Source organism: Lynx rufus, unplaced genomic scaffold, assembly GCF_022079265.1.
Source record: "Lynx rufus isolate CCGP_SWC_20201006 ecotype Redwood Valley unplaced genomic scaffold, mLynRuf1.p SCAF_2, whole genome shotgun sequence".
In the NCBI taxonomy this organism is placed as follows: Eukaryota; Metazoa; Chordata; class Mammalia; order Carnivora; family Felidae; genus Lynx; species Lynx rufus.
In genome coordinates this window covers 96189217-96214072 of record NW_025814834.1, presented here as the reverse complement: position 1 = coordinate 96214072, position 24856 = coordinate 96189217, and the positions used below count along the sequence as shown (strand labels likewise).

General features: G+C 44.0%; 1 protein-coding gene across 2 annotated transcripts in view; it reads left to right on the top strand.

Moving 5' to 3' along the window:
• The window catches only part of MGAT5 (alpha-1,6-mannosylglycoprotein 6-beta-N-acetylglucosaminyltransferase), a 341458-nt gene that overhangs the window by 45279 nt on the left and 271323 nt on the right, over positions 1 to 24856 (top strand). For both annotated transcript variants that reach the window (XM_047084129.1, XM_047084128.1), the window contains exon 2: positions 2368 to 2417. The gene's annotated coding sequence lies outside the window, so the exon portion shown is untranslated. The remainder of the gene's footprint in view (positions 1 to 2367; positions 2418 to 24856) is intronic.

Sequence of the window (24856 nt, the reverse complement as noted above, 5' to 3'; positions counted from 1 at the left end):
AAATAAACTAAAAAACAAAATGAGGAAGGAGAAAGGACTTCCATGTTTTCTTGATCTAGAGACCTAACTAGAAGTGACTAAGTTCTCATTAATGTTTTACTTATTTAGCTCCTCAGCAAATGATAATTTAAGATGAGATGAACATGAAAGTTTGCTGAGGATAGGAATTGAATGGCCCTTTGGTTTCATAGTGACCATGAATTTTGCTAATGATAGAGCCAAGGGTAATGCACTCGTTTTCATAGGACTTGAGGAATAGCTTGTCTGATGCTTAAGGGGAAATCAAGGTTGAGTTTTTAGTTAATGTATTATCAAAGAAAAATTCAGATTTGAGAGCATTGAACTTTTTGTGGGGGGAGGAGGCACATCATGCACATTTAAAAAATCATACAATCTTAACTGCTCGATCCCAGCCCTTACTCGGAAAATTGCCCTGTAATGCACCAGTTGAGATGTTGATGAAAACAGACAGAAAAGAGCAAAAACACAGAAAGTAGGCCTTTATCATTTAGGTCTAAGGCACATAGATATTCATTTTGCTAGCTTATGCCACTACACATGATTGAAGGGGTTTTGGTATTGACCAAAATGCTCAGGATTGTTTTCTTAAAATACATCTTGATGACTGGACTTGGTGGAATTAGCAGCTTCTTTGGTTTCACAGTATTGCATCCCTATAAACTGTTCTTTCACCTCAGAGCTGTGTCCAAATGGAGGCTGATATAAAAAGGGGGCCACACAATCACTGACATTGACGGAGTGCTTTCTAACCTTCCATCCTTCCTTTTTTTTCTTAAATGAAGTCCACTTAAAAAAGTTTTTTTAATGTTTATTTGAGAGAGTGCATGCAAGTGGGGGAGGGGCAGAGAGAGAGAGAGAAGACAGAGGATCTGAAGCAGGCTCTCTGCTCTGAGCACAGAGATGTGGGGCTCAAACTCCTAACCATGAGATTATGACTTGAGCCGAAGTCGGCTGCTTAACCGACTGAGCCACCCAGGTGCCCTTGACCTTCTGTCCTTCTTCAGTAAACATTTCTGAGGTAGGACTGATGGCTGGAGTTGGTGGTTTGGAATGACCGCTGGTCGAGCCTCTTCCAAGTGCCCTGGCACACAGCTGTCTGGTATTGCTCAGAGATCATTGACACACAGGTGTTAATGCTGCGAGGGGTAGTTAGTTGTATGCTGTAGACCATATAACAATTTTGATGTAAAAGATTTTGATTTAAAAAATAACCAAACTCAGGGGCGCCTGGGTAGCTCACTTGGTTAAGCATCTGACTCTGCGTTTTGGCTCAGGTCATGGTCTCACTGTTTGTGAGTTCAAGCCCCCGCATTGGGTTCTGCATTGTCAGTGCAGAGCCTGCTTGGGATTCTCTCTCTCACCCTGTCTCTGGCCCTCCCCTGATTGTACTCTCTCTCTCTCAAAATAAATAAATAAACTTAAAAAAATAGCCTAATTCAGACATTTTGTAGCAGAAAATGATGCATCATGTTCTTCCATGAGGTTCTTCAGTGGTGAAGCAGTTGGTTAGTCTTAGAATACTTCTGGGCAGTCCGCTTGAAGATGGGTCTGTGCAGCATGGTTTTTATTTTTTCCTCCCTCCTCCATTCCCCCTGTCTCCTTCCCTCCCTCACTGTTGAACTATTTCAGTTTTCTAATTCTCTGCTGACAAATTCCAGGAATATCAGAAACATGCAGTATATATCTGTTAAAGGACATGTACCCCCCCTTTTATTTTATAAAGGAATATTATAGAGGGAAAATACTAGCTTTATCAGAAGCACATAGATCTATTTCTAAAATGCTTTTCACTCTTTTTTTTTTCTTCTTCTTGAAGGTGAAGTGGCTACAAGTAATCTGTTCCATTTGAATGAACAGGCATGTAATTCAATTGGGTTTATCTTCTATTGCAAACTCTTTAGTTTTTGGTAATAGAGCTATCTGTTTTTAAAAATGTGTGCATACATATATTTGGGACTGTGTGTGTATATTAATGCAGTCTAGTCCGAAAAGCATTAGAATTGGTAAAAGCTTGGGTTTAATGCCTCCCGAGATTTGGAGAAGCCCCATCATTGCCAAACATAGTCTTGCTCCTACTGAGCTAATAATGGATGATTTGGGGTCTTAACACGTGCGATCATACATTTTTTTTTTTTTTTTTAGGTGAATGCCTTTGGGTGTTGAAGTGATCGGGCTTCCCAGCTGGCTATTTTTAGGCTATCTCTTTTTGGGAGACTGTGTTGAAAGGCAACTGGGTTCCAAAATGGGAGAAATAAAGTCCATAGAAGGTCTTTGTCAACCTGTTGGCGATAGGTCAAGAAGTTAAAGAGGAGAAACTTAACAGTGTCTTTGTCTTTGTGATTTCAGGAGTGATTACTGTTCTGAAGTGAGCATTGGAGGAGGATCCATTAGGCCATGTAAGTACTGAAGTAAGCAGATATTCATGTGGCCGATTACAGACCCAGGATATTTGCCGTTGGGAGGGAGAAGTGCAAATAGTTGAGTCAGATGTTAGCATTTGGAACTGTGAGAATATAGACACCTAGTCCCAAAGGGCTGAGAGGTGGCTTTGCTAGTGCCGCTCCAATCCTGAGGGGACAATCCTGAGGCCTTAACCTACCTGGTTAAGGCCTGGTGGAGCTTAATCTTTTGGGATAATTGGGTAAGGATATTTTAGCTGCTTAGAATTAGTCAAGTGACTAGAGCAGAAGTCCATTGATTATTTTATTTAGTCATTATCAAACACAACTTGATTTAGCTTGATCATGGCCGGTTACCCTGACATGGAATGGCTGGCTCCTTCAGAGCCAGTCATCCCAAACCTGACACAGAGGGTCATGGTGGGAATAGAAGTCAAACCGATGAATCGGACAGAATGATTCCTAAAGACTGCACAGTCTCCGAACTGTCTATATCAAGGAGCCATTGCTCAAGAAGTACATGTACTAAGTCCTCAGTTACGAACATATTTTATGGGGGAGGAAATGTGCTAAGTACTTTATTATTTGAACTGTCTGAATAGCCCGTAGCAATTAAAATTAGTGTCCAGGCCACCCTTGAGGGTTACCTTGATGAATGAGATGTTCGACTTGGGAGCAGAGTATTTAGATTTGACAGTCTGATAGGATTTGGGTGTCAAGGTTATGGGGCTAACAAAATGAAACATTAAACATACTTAATTCCTGTTTCTTTGATGTATGTGGGTCTTTGAACACACTTTGTCTCTAACAACATCACAGGGGAAAAAAATACCACAGTGGGGGGAAAAACACCCCAGCAACTCACAAGCAGACGAATGTCTGATAGGAATAAAAGCCTTAATGTTAGAGCTAGAAAATCATATGACCATGTGACTTTTATCAGAGGCTTCTCTCTAGCTGTCACCTTCAGAGTTTGTCCTGCTGGGAGGAACCAGAGAAACAAGAAGTGTCTCTTTTGGAACCTCAAAGGGATTCTGAATTTCTGAAGATGTGGAATTTTGTCTAAGATTAAATAGGCACATTTAATCCATCTCCCCCACCCCACCACGTACACACATGACTTAATTGTAATGGGACTTCATTTCAGGGGCTGGACAACTGAACAGTGTATCTTCAGGAGTCTGTTTGGAAGTGAGTTTACTGCTGACAGAGCAGTTTGTTTACTGCCCTCTGAGGCTTGGCAGGCATGGCAGCTGGGGGTAGTGGCTGACGTCCTGGAGACCTGGAGGTGGGTCTGAGGTCCCTGATCCCCAGCTGCTGGGGCTTATGCTGTGGGAACAATGAAGATCTTTCTGCCTATCCTGTGCTGTGATCCCCTCCTCCCACCACCCCGTGTCTGTGTCTGCCCTTACCTCCTGCTCTCAGCTGTGCACTCTGTGGGGTTGACAGCCTTCATGGAGCAGGCAGACGTGTTGGCATTGTGTGGCACCCCTGGGCTTTGTCTATCTGCCACCAAATATGTTGTCACCTTCCCTTTTGAGCCTGCCATATCTAGCTGCCTTTGAAGGAGGCCTGTTGGCTCCTTTGGGAATGACTACTGAAAGAGCAGCTGTCTGTCAGCCTCCTCCAGAGCCGTCGAATTGGGCTATTGTCAACCTGTTGTTGGAAGGGTTCCCAACACAGCAGACTTGGCTGGCATTGACATTTGTAACTGGGAAGCCATATCACAGATGAGTTTGCATTTCTTTTTTTTTCTTAAAATTTATTTATTCATTTATTTAGGGAAAGAGAGAGCGTGCATAATCAGGGGAGGGACAGAGAGACAGGGTGAGAGAGAGAGAATCCCAAGAGGCTCTGCAGTGTAAGTGCCGAGCCTGAGGTGGGCTCAAACTCACGAACTGTGAAATCATGGCCTGAGCGGAAACCAAGAGACTGACTCTTAACCGACTGAGCCACCCAGGTGCCTGAGTTTGCATTTCTTATAATCCTTTTAAGTAGCCTTCAGAATAGGAAGCAGGTAACTTTCACACACTTAGGCACCTCCCAAGAGTGTGGACATTGTTGGGTCTTCCTGAAGGCAGAGAAACAGATCACCATTCTTCCCACACCATCTCCATTCTCACTTAGGAAGTAGTTGCCCTGGCTTTATCTTTATGTTGATGCGTAACCATATGAATCAGTTTAGGTCAGGCTCTTAAGAACAAATAACTGTTTAACTCTGATTACCACAGAGCCTGTGAAAAGAGAGGAAAATAGATGTCAGATAAGGCTTTTCAGGGGTACCTGGGTGGCGCAGTCAGTTAATCGTCTGACTTCAGCTCAGGTTATGTTCTGATGGTTGGTGAGTTCGAGTCCCACATCGGGCTCACTGCTGTCAGTGCAGAGCCCTCCTGGGATCCTGTGTCTGTCCGCCCCCCCCCCCCCCCCCCCAGCCCCATCTCTGTCCCTGCCCTGGTCGCATGTTCTCTTTATCTCTCAAAAATAAGAAAACATTAAACAACAACAACAACAAACAAACTTAAAGGCTCTTCAGATGGGCCTTGTAGATCCCATACCTGGTTTTTTTAATGCCCCAGTTTTTCAAAGAACCACCTTCTAACTTTCATTTCTTAAGAACTGACCTGAAGAGAAAGATGCAGTGTTTGTGGTAAAAATAAAAACCAGAGCCACACCGGGAGATCTTGTGAACACATACAGCCAAAGAAAGTGAAGAAGGTGTGAAGTGGAATCAGAATGCCTTTTACTTACTGTGGGTCTAGTAGACTGTAAATTCCTTGAGGGCTAGGATTGGCCTTAACTGTTCTTCTCAGCACTAGTGGCTGGCACAGCTCCTGGCCCATGGCAGCACAGCGAGCTGAAAGAATGAGTCTAAAGCGGGAAAGGTTTTTGGTAGAAAAAGGTGTGTGTTTTATTATTCCGGTAGTATAGACATTGAAATATGTTCATCACATGAAGATTATGGGATTTCAAGTTAATGATGTTTTCCTGTTGGCGTCAAAGATGAGTAATCTTGGAAGAGGTGGGGGCTTAGATGGCAGGCCTGAGATGTGATTGAAATGAAACCCCTTCTCTGCCTGTGCTCAGATTTCTTTCTGCGGTTCTCAGGACATTAGTCATGTCTTAGGAAATGTCAGTGCCTGACCTTGGCTGTGTGCTGTGCAGCCAAGTCCAGTGTGTAGGTGGCTAGCCTGCCTGCAGTGGGGTAGGAAGAGACTCTTGAGCCAGCTTGATAGTGACCACAGGCTTTGGGAAGACTGGTACCTGAGGAATATCTGTCACCATCCTGGCCCTTTGCCTGTGGTGCACATTGGCATCTCATTCCTCTCTTTCAGAGCCCAGCGAGTGCCCCAGAGACGGTAGGACTGCATGCCGGGTAGCCCCCGCCCAGTACTGATGGACGGGCATGGTGGATGAAACCCTGCTTCTCTCCTTGCCCGAGGGAAGGGACAAATGTGGCTGCGGGGGTAGAAGATGTGTCATCGCCAGGGCGCATGTGTAAGGATAGAGCAGTTGTCTTCATAAGACATGCCTGGCTTTGACTGGACCTAATCACAATTCTTGGTCCCTGGCAAGAGCTTTCAAAACAATGTCATGTATCTTTCTCTGATTTTACCTGAAAAAAAATAAAATGTTTAAATATTTCAAGTATCCAGAGAAGTGCGGAGACTTAACTAAAACACTCAGGTACCCCCTCCACCCCTTCCTCACCGTATCTGGTGGCTCCCTTTCTGATCTCCTGATGACACATGTCTTAACTGTGAAAGGTGCTTCTGTTAAAATTACCATACTTCTGTCCTTGGACATTAAAAAAAAATTTTTTTTTTTAACGTTTACTTATTTTTGAGAGGGTGAGAGCGTGAGCAGAAGAGGGACAGAAAGAGAGACACAGAATCCGAAGCAGGCTCCAGGCTCTGAGCTGTCACCACAGAGCCTGATGCAGAGCTCGAACTCATCAGCAGTGAGATCATGACCCGAACTAAAGTTGGACACTTAACCAACTGAGCCACCCGGGTACCCCAAGTCCCTGGACATTTTTAAAAATGGGGTCTGCCTGGAACCTAGACCTGTAGCACCCCCCAGCATACCCACACTCTGAGGATGGTTGGTGCTATCTGGATCTACCCTTACCTGTGGTTTCCTTTGTTCATTCTTTCCTTATGTCCTTGCTATCAATTTGCTTTTCTCTCTGTTGAGTTTCAAGAAGATGTGTATGTGTTTAAATCCCTCTCCAGCTAGTTCAGGACTTCCTTGTTTTTTGTTTTTTTTTTTTTTTTGAAAGTTTGTTTTTTGAGAGAGACAGTGTGAGTAGGGGAGGGGCGGAAAGAGAGAGGGAGGCACAGAATCCAAAGCAGGCTCCAGGTTCCAAGCTCTCAGCACAGAGCCCAATGCAGGGCTCAAACCCATGAACTGTGAGATCATGACCTGAGCTGAAGTCAGATGCTTAACCGACTGAGCCACCCAGGCGCCCCTAGTTTAGCACTCCCTTGTAACAGGCAATTCAGTTTGCTGCTTGGCACAGCTAATGCTGTCTCCACGTCCTATGGCCTTGCAATGACGAAGGCTGTTCACTTCATCATACCTGGTGCCACGCACAGAGACGACTCACTCTGTTGAGAGCCTCTTATGTCTCCCAAAGCCAGTATGTAATTTCCCATGTATGTCAGCCTCCCTGGAGGAGAGAGGTGATGGCCATTTTATTTTGTCCCTTCAGGCTTGGAGTGATGGATAGACAGCATCTGTGGGGCAGACTGAGGCTCTCCCTCAGGTTAATTAACATGGGTAAGGCCCATGGACAGGTTTCTAGTCATTTATTCTCTTACCGTGACCATTTTCTGGGACCAGAGTCCTGTGTTATTTTAGCTGTGTTGATTGATCATTCACTTAACTCTTCATTTTGATCAGAGCCTCCTGATAGCTTACAGGAATCAGTCCCCACAGCTCGTGTATCAAAAAGGCTTCTGGGAAGTTTGCCGCCACTTATCTAATGAGATACCATCTTGAGAGGGGGTGGGTGAGCGAGTTGCCCAGCCAGGAGGTTGGAGGACAACCCAGGTGAGGCAGGGAGGATTGGGGAAGGCCATGTAGGAACCCTGGGAATTGGGCTGAAGAGTTTGGGGGTTCTTGGTGACTGGAGAAACAACGGTTTTTAAAACTTCTAAATCATCATGGATTGGTACAACAAAAATAAATGATTAGGAAGTGAAATTAAAAGAAAAAGAAAAAAGAAGTCCAGAATACAAGACTTCAGTTTTATTAGTGGATTCAAAGCCAGAAAATTATCCTGTCACATTGCCATAAAAGCTTCCAAAACACTTACCCTCAAGTTTGGTGCTTATTCTTTACACACTAAGTACTTTGTAGACTGGCCCTGCTCTGTGAGCCCCCCACCCCCAACTTTGAGTAGCACTGGTTTAGGAGACGTGAGTCTTAGCTCTGTACCTCATATGCTGGGAGGCCCACCTTTGCATCTCTGCCTCTTGGTTTTTATGCTAGAAGTTGAAAATTGGTTAGCACAGCACTGTTCTCCCCGACGGGAAATAGGGGACCAGGAACAGGTGCTTATTCCTGAGTCTCCCGCCCAAATGGGTTTCCTTGTAGAAATCTTTATAGAAGGAACATGCCGGGGATTATTTCATATGCTACTTTGGTCATCTCAAGCAGATGTCTGACCATTTCTTTTGGAAGGTATGTGTCCTGCATGAGGGACCTTCTGTAACAAATGGATCTCCCTTCATGTATGTGTGTGGCTGTGTGTGTGGTCAGTTTGCACCCAGTGTTAAGTTTTTTCTAGTTCGTAGTTTTAGGCTAGTGGTGGTGGTGTGGGGTAATGATCCTTTTAGAAGTCATTTGGTGACCAAGACCAAATCGGTCCTGACATTGAAGACAGGCCCTTCCAGATGCACTCTGCAGGGATGTCTGTTGTAGTCTGTGGTTTGTGGGGAGCATGCAGCAGCCAGCCAGGTAGAATATTTCAGCCAGGCTTGGTAGCACATAGCCCCTTGCCATTCATATTCCATTACCCAGAACTCAGGGTACCGTCACCTGGCCCACCTTGCCAGAAAACATAGTCTAGCTGTGTGTTGGGGGAGAAGAGAACGTGGATTCACTGAGTAGCGAATGTTGTCCATAGCCTCCCTTCTCCCGATTCTCTGATTCACTTAGCAGAACCGTGTTCGCTGTTACATTCTTTTATCCACGTGAACTCATTTATTCCCCCTTTTATGCCTGCTCATGATGATGGTCAGGCATTACATTTTTATGCAGTGGGGTGAGAAACAATGGAAAGCAAAGAGAATGGAAGTTGCCTCAATTCACGGACAGTGATTACACAGGCTGCTGTCAGCAGCCAGGAATGACCAGTGCTGACTATGAGAGAACATTGGCTATGTGCCATAGGCCGCATTTGGGTTTTTTTCAATCCAGGTATTTATGAGTTGAGAGTAATGCTTAGTATTTAAAAAGTAAATAGCACTTAAGCAGAAGGAAACCATTGGTGCAGGGGCAGCCAGTAGCCCATGTTGAAAGGTGGCCGTGGTGATGTAATTTGATAAAAAGCTGAAGTAGCTCTAATGTTTCCATACGTACGCTTTTTCTTCCCGCAACAGTGAATTGAAAAGCGCACACACATGCAAGAAACCCCCAAACCCTGAACACTTTTATTTGCTCTCAATCCAGGGAAGCCAGAGAGTCAAAGTAAGGGAGGTGAGATTGTGGGAGGGTGCGGGGTGCAGGTGAGTATGGGGGGAGAGTCTGGGCAGAGTTGCAGGGCATAGCATCCTTCGGGAGCCTGTGTGTACTTGAGTGGCGGGAGAACTCGACTAGAAAAGTGAGTATGGAGGGGATGGAAGTGGTGAGATACCAAAAAGGCTATCTGTGGCAATCCAGAGATTAGCAGCCAGGAGGTTGTCACACCCCTGGGGCTGCAGCATGGTGGGAGCTGGTGGTGGAATCACAAAGGTAACGCGGGGCCTTGTGGGAAGAGCTGCATCCATGGAGGAGATGCCGCTGGGCAGAGACCCTGGCTTCCTCCCTGTGCTGCCCTCCTGGCTTCTGCTGGTGCCTCCCGTAGGCCAACCCTGCATGGAAACCAGATGGCAGTGGGCTTTGGGAGATGTGGTTTCCTAGCATATGTTGCAAAAAGGGCATGGCATGCAGAGAATGGATCTAAGAACAAAAAGGTGGATGGTTGCCACAAGGTATGTACCTCTTGGTGGAAAGGAAGGGAAATAAATAGATACAGTGAGAGATTGAGGGAAAGAAATAGGAGTTTTGGGACCTTTCCTCCATGCCATATCCCTCTGTGTTTCTCTTTTACCACCTATGTCCCCCTTTCATCATTTTGTTAGGCTTTTTACACCATGTAATGTTTTTTGGAGCCTTTTGTCTCCCCAGTAATGGCTAACATCTATTGAATACTCACCGTGTGCCATGATGGTAGAGTTCTCAGTGCTGTATCTGTCTTAATTCATTGAATCATCCGAGCAACTCTGTGAGGCAGGTTCAGTCAGTCCTTGTTGTTTGAAGATTCTGTGAGATATTTGCCTCCTTGTTATAACGTATCTGTAACGGCAAAATCAATAGTTGCGGTGCTTTTGTGGCCATTCACAGACACACCCAGAGTGCAGGGAGATTTGAGTTGCCTGATGTGCACATTCCTAGCTGACACTGACCAATGCAACACTCTACTTTCTTGTTTCATGTCTCACACTGTGCCTAAGTATTCTCCTTGTGGTCTAATTAGTACCCCTCCTTTGGGGGAACTTTTGAACTTTTCTTGGGTGATTTTATGGTTTAAAATGGCCCCTGAACATAGTGTTAAAGTGCTGTTTCGTGTTCCTAGGTGCAGGAAGGCTGTGATGTACCTTACAGACAATTGATGTGTGTTAGGTAAGCATCATGAGGCATGAGTTACAATACTGGCTGTGTTAATGAGTCAACAATATGAAATAGGTGTCTTAAAACAGAAACACAAAACATGATTATGAATTGATCAGTTGACAGAAATGTGGCTAGAGGCTCACAATAACCTAATGCTATGTTTCCCGTGGGAGCATTGGTTCAGCATTCCCTAATTCAGGGTTCACTGTGACTTTGTAGAACGTAACTGTGGCAACTAATGACCATCAGCTGTACTAGTGTTATCCCCAATTTCTAGACAGACTGTGGGGCATGTAGAAGTGAAGGAAGTGGCCCAGTGTCACCCAGTAAGATCAGAACCCAGGCAGTCTGGCGCCCGTCACTTTGCAGCTCTGTGCTCTACTGGCTGTGTTACCTGTTTCATACTTGTTTCCACCCTTATGGATCTGCTGTTGCTGCTGGTGAGTCCAACCCTAGAGCTGTTTTCAATGATACAACTCCTTGTGGTAAAGCCAAGGGTTATCTCTGGTTGGGAATCATGATGTGTATAACTCTGCAATAAAGGTAATAATATTTGACATGTGCATAAAAACCTCTGCATGTTTCATGTGAGTTAGTTCTCACAGAGGCGCTATGAAGTACACGTCAGCCTCCGTTTCATAAATAAAAACTGGCGTCTGGGGAGGTTGTGATTTGGGCAGGGCCCCAGGGTGAGAAGGTGTAGAACAGAGTTTCAGAAACCCAGGCTTCCTGGCTTCAAATCCTTTGCTCCTTTTGCAAAATTGATTAGGGCTCTCACTGAGGCCCTGGGGACTGGATGCCTGCCTGGCCACGGATACTCTCCTTTTCTGTTTTCATTCCACCCTGATCTGGAGCAAGCGTAGAATTGTGTGTAAAATAAGTGATTCCAAGGACGGACCAGAAATATTTTCTTTAAAATGACTGCGTAGGGGCACCTGGGTGGCTCATTCGGTTGTGTCTGACTCTTGATTACGGCTCAGGTCATGATCTCATGGTTCAGTTTGTGAGTTTGAGCCTGGCATTGGGCTATGCCCTGTCTATGCAGAGGCTGCTCGGGATTCTCTTTCTCTCTTTCTGCCTGTCCCCAACTTGGGCGCATGCGTGCATGCTCTCTCTCAGAATAAATAAAAATAAAACTTAAAAAGAAATAAAATGACTGTTTATTTCCATGTATATAGAAAGTCTTTCATGGGCTAGAATGAACGTTTCGCAAAGATGTTCATTTGTTTTTTCTGTTCGTGAGGGAAATATTTGAAAATAAATAACAAATAAAGGAAAAATAATTTGAGAGGGCTGCGGGCATTTCCACAGTGGCATACTCTTGCCTAAATATTGTTCCTGCCTTGTCTCTTTAGTTTTCTTTTTGTATTTAAGTTTATGTTTCAATAAGAAATAGATGTGCTTGTGAAGAGTTAAAAAGGTACTGTGGAAAAAAAAAAAGCAAACCAAAGTGCCCCTTCCCAGGGGCAAGCGCTGTGCCTGATTTCTTGTGTATTTTTCCAAAGGTGTTCTAACGTCCAACACAGTGATTCTCAGCTGGTGGTGATCAGGGAACATTGGCACATAGTGGGTGGAAGATGGGAGAGTGTTACTGGCCCTGAGGTAGGTAGAGCGCGGGGGTGCCCATGCACACCCTACAGTGTTCAGGACAGCCCTACAGCAGAGTATCAGCCCCTATACTCAATAGTGCTGAGGTTGAAGAACCCTTCCCCACCTTCAAAGTAAACTACAAGGGCCTTCTTAACGTGTGAAATACAAAAGCTTTTATGTTTGAACTCTGACATGTATTTTGTGTCTTCAGAAGGCTTTTGTTTGCTTTTTTTTTTTTAAGTTTATTTATTTTGGGAGAGAGCATGAGCGTCCCCACCCTGTGTGCATAAGCAGGGGGGCAGAGAGAGAGGGAGAGAGAGATTCCCAAGCAGGTGCCTTGCTGACAGCATGGAGCCTGACACGGGGCTCGAATCCACAAACTGAGATCATGATCTGAGCTAAAATAAAGAGCTGGAAGCTTAAGCAACTGAGCCGCCCAGGTTTTTTTTGCTTCTGGTTGTGCCGCAGCTGCTGCTCCCTGGTGGGTCACTTGGGTGTGGTCCTCTCCAGGTGTGCACCAAGGGGTGTGTCAGCTATAGAGACTAAAAGCAATGAAACTGACTTCCGCTCACCTGGTCTGCTTTTTTGTTATCACAGTGCGTGGTCGGTTCTAAACAAAGCCAGTGATAAAATACTCATAAAATACTTGGGGGAGGGGAGGACTCTGGTTCGTCTAAGTTCTAAATAATTGCTGCTAATAATGTTATGTAAATATATGTTAATATTTATTTGTACGTACACACTTAAGATTAGTATATGCTACTACTTACCATTTAATAAACGTTGTATTCTATATGAAAATTAATTGAGAGAATTCCCTGTCCTGGCATTCCTGACACTCGCGGACTGAGCTACAAACGTTGCTTTGATAGTAACTTCCTAACAGTTCAGAGCTGTTGGAACTCACTTTAGGTGCACTTGCTGCCTCCAGCCCTTGTGGTACAACATATCCCTGTGTTTCCAGAGAGCTTTACAATAAATGGTAGCGCAGTTTAAGAAGAAAAAAATGGAACTTGAGTTTCTTCAGTTCTGTCACTCTGTGTGACCATTTGGAGTTTTTACGTGTGATGGAAATTTAACCGTGAAAGATTGAGAACTCCTAAGTGTAATGTTGTTTGGTAAGTGTATATTTCACTTCATAGAAGAAACATTGTACTGAATTTTAGAAGTCACTTTAAAAAGTGACAGGTTAAAAAAAAATGTTGGTTTAAAAACTAAAGAAAGACTCAAGAACGTAACGATGATGGATTGTTGTATGCACATTGCTGGAAATAATGTCAAATGGAAGTGGGACTGTTAAATAGTGATCTACCCTGAATATCCCCTATACTAGGTATGCTGTGAGGAAGATTGAGATCTTTAAGAAAAATAGAGGCACACCTACCTGGGTGGCTCATTCAGTTTAATGCCCAACTTCAGCTCAGGTCATGGTCTCGCAGTTTGTGAATTTGAGCCCCCATCGGGCTCTGAGCTGATAGCTCAGAATCAAAACATTCTGTCTCTCTCTCTCTCTCTCTCTCTGCCCTTCCCCTGCTTGCTGTCTGTCTGTCTCTCTCTCACAAAAATAAACATTAAAAAAAATCATTAAAAAGAAAAATAATTGAAATGAAAGTGGGCCAGGAAAACACTTGGTTGCTTCTGTTGATCTGGTTTCTGTTTGTGTAAAATCAGTGCTCTTTGAAACGCCACACAGGATTGAAGTTCGGACCCATTAAGGTCTTTGTGAAAGTAGACATCTTGCCCTCCATCCTAATGTTTTATTTTTATTTTTTAAAGTTTATTTATTTTGAGAGACAGAGCACACGAGCAGGGGAGGGACAGAGACAGAGGGGGAGAGAGACAGAATGCCAAGCAGGCTTTGTGCTGTCAGCGTGGAGCCCAGTGTAGGGCTCAAACTCCGGAGCCAAACTGTGAGATCATGACCTTAGCCGAAACCCAGTCGGATGCTTAACTGGTTAAGCTACCCAGATACGCCCACCCTAATGTTTTAAAACTTTGTTGATTTATACATAGAGAACAGTGTACAAGTTAATTGTGTGCCGTGTGATTAATTGTCACACCTAAACACTGCTGTGTCAGTGTACCCAGATCAAGAAACAAAACGTGAACAATACCTGGAGGCCCCCTGGTGCCCCTTTGTAGTTGAGATTTCCAGTGACCCCCATCTCAAGCATAACCACTGGCCTGACTTCTAACAGCACAGATCAGTTGTGCTGTTTTTGGATGTTACATAAATGGAATTCATCATACGTACATAAAGAGAAGACTAATTTTAACCCATCTCTCTCAAATTTGATTGTGACTAGAGACATTTGAAATATTTCAAAATGTGCCAGTTAAACATCTTGACGACTTTCAGTGGTAGATTAACAAAAATTTCCAGTCTAGTTCGTGTGTGGCTTGACCAGTAGAAGCGCTGGCCTTCAGGGTAGTACCATTTAATATGCTTGTTTCTGTAATGAAGAACATAAGCAACTTAATTATGATGTGACTTGCTGGGCTTTGGAGTTTTATGCGGAAGGCAGAGAATTGTATGGACATTAAGTCGGAATTTGTGTGTTGAAGTAATCCAGTTCATTGGAAGCTAGAGTAGCTTACGGGCTTATAGTGTGGTCAGTAAGTTGCATACACCGTCTAGAAGCTTGTAATTGGATTTAGATTGGAAACCATAACATGGCAGTGGAAATGTATTGCATCAGTGTATTAGTTTCACACTAACGTTTTCTGAGGAGTAAGCATATCTTGTCCATGGAGACAGAATGGATGGGCTGTTGAACAGTTTGGGCCGCGAGGGTCTGAAATTGCCCTTCACGTAATGGGAGGAATTCAGCACTCAATTTGAAGGCCCCTGGGAATGTTGAACTCTTCAATTAACATAAAAGTATTATTTAGAAAAAAATAGCCTTGTCTGCAACCGTCATCCATGGTGAGAATCTGTCTTCTCACCCGTTTCTGGATCTGTCAGAGGCTGGCTCATTCACCATGAGCTGTGGCGGCCAATTCGGGAGGTTGGTGTGGCTCCGACTGAGGTGTTACGTGGCAGCGGGCCACACAAGATGTGAAAAGTGTTTGCCGCACAGCTTCTCTTAGTCCCAGCAGAGATGAAAAGGAACAGCTCTAGCGAAATTGCTAAGTCAGGGATGTTTGTCTCTGGGAAGCTGCTTTTTGCTCACTTAATTTTTTGGTCTATAAAAAAACATTCTTTCTTCCCTGCTTAGGGGTGTCTAGCCATCTCAAATTAAAACAGGGAAGAATCCTATATGCCTTATTCTTTGAAACTTCTTTATATCCCCTTGCGAAATACGGGTTTTTTGTGTGTTGGTTGGTAGGTTGGTTTTTTTGCATCTTCAAGCCTCAGATGCAGGAGAGGCAGTGCTTGTGAATAAAAACCAGTTCAGGAAATTGTATCTGAGAGGGGAATTGGATCATGTCACTCCTGGCCTTCAGGCTCCACCCATTCTTCAGCTACAGGGGAGCCGCAGGTCCTGCTGTGGCATTCAAGGTCCCTGGTCACCTTGTCTTGCTGCTCAAGCCTCGACCTGGCACCCCCGTTACCCCCTGCATCCCAGGCAGGTAGGGGAATATGCCCTTGAGTGTGACTGTTGATTGGTTCCTCTGTTCCATGCACAGGTTTTTTTCCCTGTTGGGGATGCCTTGCTCTGCCATCCACATTTCATCTTTCAGGGTTCCTTCCAGGGCTTTCTTTTTTCAAAGAAGCCTTCCTTGATCCTCCTGGATAGGATGAGAGGCATTTCTTCTGTGTTCTTGTGATATCCTGCATATATCATGTACTCTTTCGTGCATACAAGTTCTGCTGTGCGTCCCGCATCTAGAGCAGTACCCTGCACATAGTAGGTGCTCAAATCACTTGTTGAAGTGAATGGACTTCACTTTTTATGTTCTAATGATCAATGGATGTGTCTGTCCCCTCATGACAGTGTGAGAGCAGGGCTTGTGCCTGTTCATTGTCACATACTATATGCCTGACGAAGGTACTCAGAAGTGTTTGAATGGAAGGCAGGGGAGAGCATTGGAGAGGCAAGGGAGAGTTTTCCCTGTATTATAGTCATCTGTATTAAGTCATGAGTGTATGCACAGAACCTACTCCTGTGGCTTTGTGGTCAGGTGTATCAGAATCCCAGAATGCTGTGGGGTAAGAACTCTAATATTCGTCCCACCCCAACCGCATCCCCACCCCTTGTTTTTCAAATGGGAATGTCTCTGCGTATGGAAAAGTGTTGATGAGAGTGTTGATCTCCCAGAGAAAATGCTTGACAGTGATGATGTTGATTAACTTGCTGATTGCCAATGCAGGAAAATAATCAGTAAAAAAGAAAAACTAAAAAAAGGAGGAGGGAGGTAAAGAAAAAGTGAGTTATGTAAAGGCAATATTAATTATCATCCTTTAGAAGAAATGGTTGTCATTTTCGATATAATTACTGTGCAGCCCCATAAAGGCTTTGTGTGTGGCATGTCTTATTTTGTTGCTATAGTAATTTTGGTGTTGTGTCCCCAGTTCATTATAAAGGTGTTCTTTTTTCATTCCAGAAAAAGACAGTAAGTGATGGGGTAGAGCTTTCCTATATATTTGAGTCTTTCTTTCCCTAACCTGCTCAGATCTTTGGCATTCACTTACTTGCCAGTGAGTGCCAGTGGGGAGTGGGATGAAAAACTAAGGAAAAAACAAATTCTGTAGAAAAGCAGAGAGAGGTGACTTTTAATATTGAATGCATTCTTTGAAGATGCAGAGGCCCCTGCCCATATGTGCCCTGTCCTGTCGGTTGGATTGTTCCTGGTTCAGAAGAAGGGATTCCATGTTGCAGGATTTTCCCTGGTGTCTCGAGAGCCCACTGTGGTAGGGGCTCTGCTGCCTTCACAAGTTTGAGGACCCCTGGATTACAAACAAATATCAAAAGGACATTTCCTTTCCCAGGCCTGAGCTGGGAAGGCTCTGTTAGTCAGGGTGAGCCTGTCTGCTGCGTCACTACCATTGTCCAGGGAAAAGTTGGCTTTGACCACCTTGAAAGTATCGAAGGCAGCTTTAGGGGTGAAATTTCAGGCAGCGGTGAGGTTTTCCTCCCCGTCTTTCTTCCCCTTCCCCAGTCTGTGATGAGATCCCCACTTTTCACTCAGGCCTGTGTTCCACTGAGGGGGTCTAGGACATGCCCTCCCAGACCAGAACACCTGTCAGTCACTGATTCCTCACAGTAAGGTGTAGGGACAGATACATGTTTTCCCCAACAGCAGTTTTAAAGTACAAAGCATTGAGGTATATAAGCGGTGAGCTGAAATATCACCAGTCTTGTCTGTCTCCCCTACTAGACTTCAAGAAGCCCTCTGACCTAGGGCCTGTTGGGGCTTATCATGTTCCCAGGTCTGGGCCCACAGTCACCACATGGAAAGAGCTCAGTGAGAGGTGGCTGAGTCTGTGCATGAAAGGTGGGCACTGGAGACATTTTCTGCCCACTTGGAAATTCTGTCTTTCCATTTACTCATGGAAAGGATTTGAAATGTCTACTCCTTACTTCACATTATGGGTGAGTTTATCAACCGAGTGGCTCTTTGGGGTCTTTGTGTAAATGTTGGGCTGTCAAGTGGTTTTGTAGGGTGACCTTGTCCTCTTAGTATTGGAATCATAGGGTGATTGGAACAGCTGGCTCTGTGGAAGGGAAGACGTTGCCTTCTGGGTTTGCAGCCAATAAAAACTGATCCAAGAGTGGGTTGTCCCTGAACAGGTGGTGTGGACAGCTTGGATGCACAGGATTGAAGATCATGTGTTTGACCGCATCATCAAAGTCATTCATTCCTTCATTTGACATGTATTTATTGAGCTCCTACTTTGTACCTGGCTCTGTTCTAGGCAGTGGGGATGCAGAGGTGAACAAAAACAGAGGAAGTAGAGAAACTGGCGAGTCACCTGTCAGGTGGAGAGGTGGGAGAAGAAGAATCAAATAAGACAAGGGGTAGAGAGCGAGTGTTGGGTGCCGTGTTAGATGTTGTGGCCCAGGAGGCTGCTTCAGGGAGTGATGTTTGTGCAGACACCTGCATGGCAACAGAATCCAGGCAGTGTCCTGGGTGAAAGGAGTTCCAGGTGGCGGACACAGTATGTATAGGTGCTTGAGGCAGGAACAGACTGGACCCATCATGGAGGCATGTGGGTAGAGTGAAGGGAACAAGGTGCTAAGTCTAGAGGTGAGTAGGGATAGAACATGCAGAGCCTTGCTGGCCAAGGTACAGAGTTTGGGTTTCATTCTGTGATGTATATGTACAGAGTTTTGAGCCTGGGGGTCAGGGTGACCTGATCTGATTTGTATTTATAAAGGTCATTTGGCTTGTGTGGAAAACTGGCTGTAAGGGGCAAGGGGCATAGAGCTCAGGTAGGAATGACAGTTGTCCAGTGTAAGGTGTTGGTGGCATAGACTCAGGAGGGGAGGGAGATGGTGACAAGGGGTTGGGTACCTCAGGTCAGAAGGATGTGACCCCTCTCTGTCTTTATCTCCCACTACCTTTCCCATGATTGATTTTACTGCAGCCATATACATCTTCTTGTACTTCCCCCACATCTATACTCATTCTGTGTCTCAGAAACATCACTTATCGGGGCACTTGGGTGGCTCAGTCGTTGAGCATCTGTCTTCTCCTCCGGTCATGATCTCATGGTTTGTGAATTTGAGACCCCGTATCGGGCTCACTGCTGTCAGCACGGAGCCTGCTTTGGATCCTCTGTCCTCTTCTCTCTCTGCCCTTCCCCTTCTTGCTCTCTCAAAAATAAAAATAAAACTAAAAAAAAAAAAAAAAAACCCAAAAATGTCACTTGTCATAGCCTCGAATTCTACACATGTATGCATGTACACATATGTGCTCGCACTCACTCATTGCTTCTTTGTGTCTCCTGCGGACATGTGAGTGCCATGGTGTCAGGCAGTACTTTTTGTCATATTTATTGTGGAGCCTGAGTGCCTTAGAATGCTGCCCAGCACGTCGTAGATGCTCAAAATATTTACTGAAGGTGTGCATCAGGTGGAAGGACAGCCAGCTGTGGTCTTTTCTGTATAATTTCTGCTTGAAAAATCAGCACCATGACTGCCCGAGGTTCTAATTGCAATGCTAAAGAAACCGAAAACATCAAAGTGTAATACCAATTTAATCAAAAAGGGGAGGCACACTGAAGAATATAAGTAATAGGGAAAAAAGAGGGGGGAGGGGGTTTGTTGATCATGGGAAGGTTCTGCCTATGGTAGGGGAAATAACCAAGGAGCAACTAACTTTGAATCTGTTCATCTACTGCAGTGAAATTTGCCAGTTTCATTTACATCTAGTACTGTCTAGCTGTTTGTTGTCATTGGAAAAGACTTTCGGGGATATAATTAATCTCCCCCAGTGTTACCTGTGTTCTCAGTTAGTTTTCTTGAGCTACAGTTGAAGCTGGATAATTCTGTCACCAGAATGCACACATTGTACAAGGAGATCAGCTTGTGCCTGTCCTAAGGACAGAGAATGGGAGAAAGTGGGGGTAGAGAAGAGCGGTGACTTGGGGCCCCTCAGAGGGGCGGGTGGCCAGCATTTATGAGTTTTCCACCAGGCTTGTGACTAGGGGTCAGCTTCTAGAGACAGAGGGACTTGTTTTGAATGCTGGCCCCTCTACCATGTGACTTTGAATAAGTTCCTCAACCTCTCTGTGCCTCAGCACCATCGTCTATAAAACAGGAGTAACAACAGCACAGACCCTATGAGTTTACTATGAGGAGTGAGTGAGTTAATACATGTAGAAATTCTTAGAATTATGTCTGGGATAGCAGTTACTCGAAACATTTCAGTTTTTATTAAATGGGGGAAACTTTATGATCATTAATAGTTGGCATAAATTTTAGCGGTTAAAGGTTCTGTCATTTGAACCTGGGTATTGGATCCCTGTACAGCACCTGAATCAACTGGAAATGTGTGTGTTTGTCTGTGTGTGTGTGTGTGTGTGTGTGTGTGTGTGTGTGTGCAAGGTGGGGATGGACTCTGATACCAAATGATATACTGCAATAAATTTCTGATGCTAACCACCTGGAATTAGTGCAGATCCCATAAATTAAAAGGTACAGTCCCCAACAAGACAGCTTCTACTTCAGATGCCAGCTGCAGGTAGGGTCCCCAAAACACTAACGCTTCTAACCAGCTGGCTACTAATCTAGGAGTTCATGACTCCCTCAAGTTTGATAAGTCACTAGAGTGACTCACAGAACTCAGGGAAGCACTGCATTTAGGATTACAGTTTTAATCTAAAGGATGTAAATCCAGGCCATCCAAATGAAGAGACACAAAGGGTGAGGTCTGAGAGGATTCCAAAGCCGAGCCTTCATGCCCTCTCCTTCTGGGGTTAGGGTCACCTTCCTGGCACATCAACATATTCATCAACTAGGAAGCCTCACTGAGCTTGGTGTCCAGAGCTTTTATCGGGCTTTTCGTTGCATAGGCATGATTGAGTTCATCCACGTGGCCAATGATTTAATCAATCTGAGCCCCCCTCTACTTCCCAAGATTGGGCAGGCTCAAGATCCAGCATTCTAATCGCATGGTTGGTCTTCCTGATGATAAGCTTCCAGTCTGAGTCTTCTCATCTCTTAGCATAAACTCAGGTGTGATCCAAGGGGCTTGTCAATAACAGACACTTTTGTTACTCAGGAAATTCCAAGGAGTTAGTATCCCTTTTAGGAACCAGGGACAAAGGCCAAATTCTTTATTGTACAATAGGGGATATTTGAGAGAGCAAGGCACAAGATGGTGGCCTGGGAAGGGAGCCCAGCTCTTTGCTTGTCTCTTTGTTAACTGCTCTAATGCAATGTCAGATTGGACTTCCTGTGTCAGGTTGGGCTGATGATGAGGTAGTAGTAACATATATTAGCTTTGATAGCTCTAGCTTTCCTTTCTTTGGAACGACTTTATTTAGTCTCATGGTGATGAAGTGGTCTTTTGGGATTTTAGAATGACCTTCTATTAAATAAGTCACTAAGACAGCTTTTTTTGAATTTGAGTCTTTAAAAAATAGAGCTTTGAAACTATTCTGTGGTGCTGTGTGAATAGAGGAAGCTGCTGACCGAGTTGTCTTTTTGAACCCCAGAGGTAGCCTTCTCAATAAGTTCACCCCAAATCTGATTGGACATGGGGTGCTAGCATTTGGATGGGCAGTCTTTCTGCATCAGATGTTCTAAACCACTGATGACCTCAGCTCTGTTGATCTATAGGCTTGTGATAAGACCTTTTCCTGGGGCTTCTTTGTTATTCTCAGTAGTCATTCCTGAAGGCTCACCTGATTTTCCCATTTATTCTTTGATTCCTGTAGCAAATGCGGTTTTTACAGTCTATTTGATTCTGTTTTTCCTTTGGTATTGCAAAGAAAATGTGAACTCACTTAATGTGAGCATCACAGTATAAGCTGGTCCCTGCAATTAAAGATTTAGTGTTTCCAGAGACTTTTTTTTTTTTACCTTTTATGAAGCATTTATACCATGCTCCCCAACTTCTGTTTGATAGCACTTTCCAGAAGGGCTTATGAGGATCTGATTAGGGCCCAAGTGGCTGAGGCACCCTAAATAGATACAAAACTCATAGGAGGCCCTTTGTTTCCAAATCCTGTTTTGTTTTTATTGTGGTAAAATATATATAATGTAAATCGTATAATCATTTTGTAGTGGTCAGTGGCATTAAATACATTCACCTTGCTGTGCAACCATCACCGCTACCATTCATCTCTTGAACTTCTTCATCTTCCCAGCTGAAACTCTGTACCCGTTAAACAGCTCCCTGTACTTCCCACTCCAACCCCTGGCAACCACTGTTCCTTTTCCTGTCTATGACTATGCCTATTCTAGGTATGTAACGTAACATAGAATCCTACAGTATTTGTCCTTTTGTGTCTGGCTTCTTTCACTTAGCCTGTCTTCAGGGTTCATCCGTGTTGTAGCCTGTGTCACAGTTTTCTTCCTTTCAAGGCTGAATAATATTCTACTGCATATATATACCACATTTTGTTTATCCACTTATCTGTCACCGGACACTTGGATTTCTTTCGTCTTTTGGTTATTGTGGATAATGCTGCTGTGAACATGAGTGTGCAAGTATCTGTTACGGTCTTTTCAGTTGTTGAGGATATGTACTTACAAGTGGAACTGCTGGATCCCAAATCCTTTTTTACACAAGAAAACAAGCCCATTCTCTTTTGTGTGATTAGTGTGAACAGGTATATTGTTACATGCCAAAGGAGTAAACCCAGGTGACTTTTTGGTGAGTGAGCCAATGAAAAGTTAATAGTCTACTTCCGATTTAGTTTGCTGGGTCAGAGGACGGTGTCCATCACTTAGAGGACTACCACACAAATAATCATGTTGAATATGTTGAATAAAGATTAGGGAGCGATTGGCACGCTACATTTTCATTGATCCCTCTACCATGTGTTAATCTTGTCCTTTCCTCTCATTCTTTTTGATAGTTGCCCGTGTGATTGTATGGTGTCATGGTTAAGAGTCTAGACTCTGGAACCATTGTTTGTGTGGGTACAGACTTCAACTCCAGTTTGCAGGTGGACACATTACCTCACCCTCCTGTGCCTCATTTTTGCCATTCGTATGATGGAATTAATATACCTCAAACGTGTAAAACCCATAAATAGTACCTGGCACATAAGTGCCTAGTAAATGTTGTTGTGGTTTTTATTAGCAATAGTCATTTGTACCTATTTAGTTGGCAAATAATTTAATTGGCACCTATCTGGTGGGCAAAAAATTGTCAAATTTAAGGGACAGTAGAATATAGATAATAGAAGCTTTGGTAAAAGCATATGGGATACGGGCATTCTTACACTTTATTTCTGAGGCGTGTAAATTGATATAACTTTTCTGAAAGAAAATGTGGGAATATTATGACATTAAAAGCCTAAAAATCTTGTTAGTTGACTTTGCAATTTCTTTACTTTAAGGAAATATCTGAAATTGTAAAGGTAGGACTGAAAATTTATTATTTTTTAATATAGAAGAATAAATGCCTAATACTGTGGGATTATTTAAGTAAAACATGTTATGTGTAGCAGAGTACTATTTAGTTTTTAAATTGTGGTTGAAAAATATTATCATGGCAGTGTTTAAAATGTGTTAAGACATAAAAGCAGGCTATAAAAAAGCAAGTATAATAACGTGATACATATATACGTGTATGTACACACTGTGTGTGTGTGTGTGTGTGTGTGTGTGCGCGCGCGAGAGAGAGAGAGAGAGAGAGCGAGCGAAAGCGAGAGTGAGAGAGAGAGGAGGTGGAGGGGTGGAGAGGAAGTAAGAACTATCCCAGAATCTTACTAGTGATATCTGCAGGTGGTGGGATGATAAATGGTTTTTAAATTTTTTTTGTGATTTTCTGGTTTTTTGGCATTGAGTAAGTGTTATGTTTCCATTAGAGAAAAAGGCAGTAACTTCACTTGGGAAAAAGAAGATTCTTGTTGGTTAAGTTGAGGTTCAAAGACAGCAAGCCCCAGAGGGAGAGCACTGCCAAGTGGGTTCCTGGCACCCAGCGATTGGCTGGCTTTGTGCCCAGGCTGTGCTGTCCTTGCCCCTCTGGCCCTTCTGCCCAACCAGACTCCTGAGTCTCGGCTTCAGCGTGAGCAAACCGTCCCCCTCACCAAGTCTTTTGGCTTCCGTGAATACAGAGCAATCTCTCCTTTACATGCCCAACGTCTTCGTGGTTTCTTAAAGAGTTTCTAGCGGAGACACTGTGGTGTTTGCTGGGATTCCTGAACGTTGGAAGGACGTTGTTTAATCAAGCACGATGAAAACTGGTTTTTGCGGGATCCCATTTTTGGATCTCATTTTCCAGTCTCGTTAAGTCTTCCTGGCATGCCTAACGCAGACACTTATGTCCTTGTAGTTTTGTGCATAAAAGGGTAAAAATAAACTTGCTTGCTGCTCAGCATTGATCCTGAGCAATATATCTTCTGCTGGACACGGGCGCCAGATGGTGTTGCACCTCCTACTGGTTTAATGAATAGGCATTTGCCGAGAACCTTGAATTGCTCTTGAATCGTTCTGTGCACCTTAAATGTGAAACTCTGCCAGTGGCAATTTGCATTTGTTTCTGTTTTTTTTTTTTTTTTTTTCCTCTCCCCGTCTTGATTTTAGGAAGGAGAAAGAGGTGACATTGTCTCTCTGGAATGATTTCCTATGAGTTGAATTAGTTTTATTGCTGGTGTTGTGTAGATAAGTCTTCCTAAATAAACATATGCTGTGCCAGCTTCTGGGAAAAGTAAATTTCTTCTCTGAGCATTCTGCAACGGAAGCTTTAACACATACTTGTACTTCTGCATTAGGTGGAACAGGATGCATTAGGTGTGCATGAAGGGGGCCAGAAAAAGTGGTGCTTGTGGCTGTAATATCACCTCTGTTAGGATGCCCCACCTGCTTTTGGGATCATTCATTCTCAATAAAACCTTGGGCAGTGACAAGGAGGCAAGTGGTAGAATATGACCTCTTGAGTCTACCCAGTAGTTGGCCAGCAGCTTGAACGAAGATGAGGTGTCTTGCAGTAATAAAAAACGTTTGAATCAGTCTAGTCTTTGGCTCACAAAGTTGTAAAATAACAATGGGGAGGATGTTTAGAATTAAGAGTTTTGGTCTTCCCAACATGAATTCAGTTCCTGCTCCTGGAGGTATAGACTCCTCAGACTACATATGGAATTACGGTTTTGCTCCATTCGTTCAAGTGGGTTCTGAAATCCTGCCTCTTTCTCCCCCCCCCCCCACCTTTCTAGAATCTTCCTCAATATGGCCCTCATTTTCTGTACTGGTTAAGGCCCTGGTGAAATACCTTCTGTGAGTGTTTGTATCTCTCCTTGTAATTGGTATTTTGTGGTTCTCAGGGTCCATGCTGCCCTAGGAAGCCAGTACAGAGCTGAAGTTGAGGGCTATTGTGTACTGATGTACAGGAGTCTCTTCTCCGTG